Raw genomic sequence first — 1494 nt, 5'->3', positions numbered from 1 at the left:
CTTGAGTAGGTCTGTTGTTTGCGCTACGTGTTTCTTTTATTTATTGATGACGTAATTAAGCAGATCAGCAAGTCGAGTTTTGTTTCTTCTTGAAATGTGTGTGAATCCCTAGACTTACACACTACTGAAACTAACTTAGGCTAAGGACAACACACACATCCATGGCCGAGAGAGGACTCGAACCTCCGGCCGGCCGCGCAATCCGTGACATGGCGCCTCAAACCGAGCGGCCGCTTAGGGCGGCTTTTGTTTCTTGTTGTTAAAGAGCACAGGCTTAACAGTACTTTCTTTCAATGTTGCTCGTTGCCTCAATTTATACATGATTCCTGTGCGCTTGTCGTATTCTTACAAGGACTTCAGTTCACTATTTCTCCTCTCCCTCCTTTTTTCCTCTGCGTTTCACGTGGCTCCCGGATGTTCAACGGCACTGCCTATTTTTGTTATGGAGGAGCTTCCCTTTGAAGGGATCGAAGTCCTTGGTAATGATAGAGAAATAGGGTATACCTTTTTTCTGCGCCAGACCTTGATCTATTTGTGCACCGTCCAGTTCCGGACGGACTTTGGAACGTTCCCGATTTTATAAAAAAGATTTGCGTTATCTCTTGTGGAAAATTCCGCAGCATATTTCGCTACGTGCTGATTTTAACTGTATGTTGTGTCTTGTGGATCAGTTTCCCTGTCCTCAATTCTGTCGGAAATTTCTAGATTTAGCTCATTTATTTAAACTGCAAGACGATTAGATCTGTGAATATCTGACTCGTCAAATTTACATATTTTACTGCTACTTCTAACTGTAGTCTGGACAGATTCTATTCATCTGATTGACTGCGTGATTGGTTCTTGGCTGTCGATGTTATTCCCACCAGTATTTTGTCGGTGCATAGGGACAGTTAAGATAAATAAGGGACGATCACATAAAATATGGGACTTCCTGTCACCCTACCCCGGTCAGTCCGACGAAGAATCAGCAACGCTGGTGCGCTGTCCCTGGACTATAGTGAAGACTTCCGGATCCACCCATGTGCAACAGTGGCGGGTTGTGGTGTTACACTCTGAGACTGGTAATTACGGCGAGGTAGCCGTCTCAACCATTAACGGCTGCCGTTGGTCAGTAGCGTGTGCCAGACGTCGCTTTACTGTTAACAGGCAATCGAGTGCGAACGTCATGTACGTCATCGATCCGTCTGACCGCCTGCCTTAGGAGCTACATTGCTGGGGTACTTACGGAGCGAAGTGATGGCCAATGTTTACCTGACGACACACAACATAGGTGTCGCTGTTACGAAGGCACCAGCGCATCTCACTGTGTCGTGCTGGGATAAGAACTTTTTAGAGAATGTGACGTGATCCTGTCCTGCGGCTTTGCCGCACTAAATTTCTGCTGAGGTCCGCTGTCTGGCCATCCAGAAGCGCTGGTGTCGTGTTTTCCCCTGACCCGCTCTCGGTGCTGAAATGTTATTCTTCGCGCCTGCCTCGTGTCGACTCTAGCGTAAT

The sequence above is a fragment of the Schistocerca cancellata genome, chromosome 4 (genome assembly GCF_023864275.1).
Source record: "Schistocerca cancellata isolate TAMUIC-IGC-003103 chromosome 4, iqSchCanc2.1, whole genome shotgun sequence".
NCBI classification, from domain to species: Eukaryota; Metazoa; Arthropoda; class Insecta; order Orthoptera; family Acrididae; genus Schistocerca; species Schistocerca cancellata.
This window is presented reverse-complemented; position numbering follows the sequence as displayed.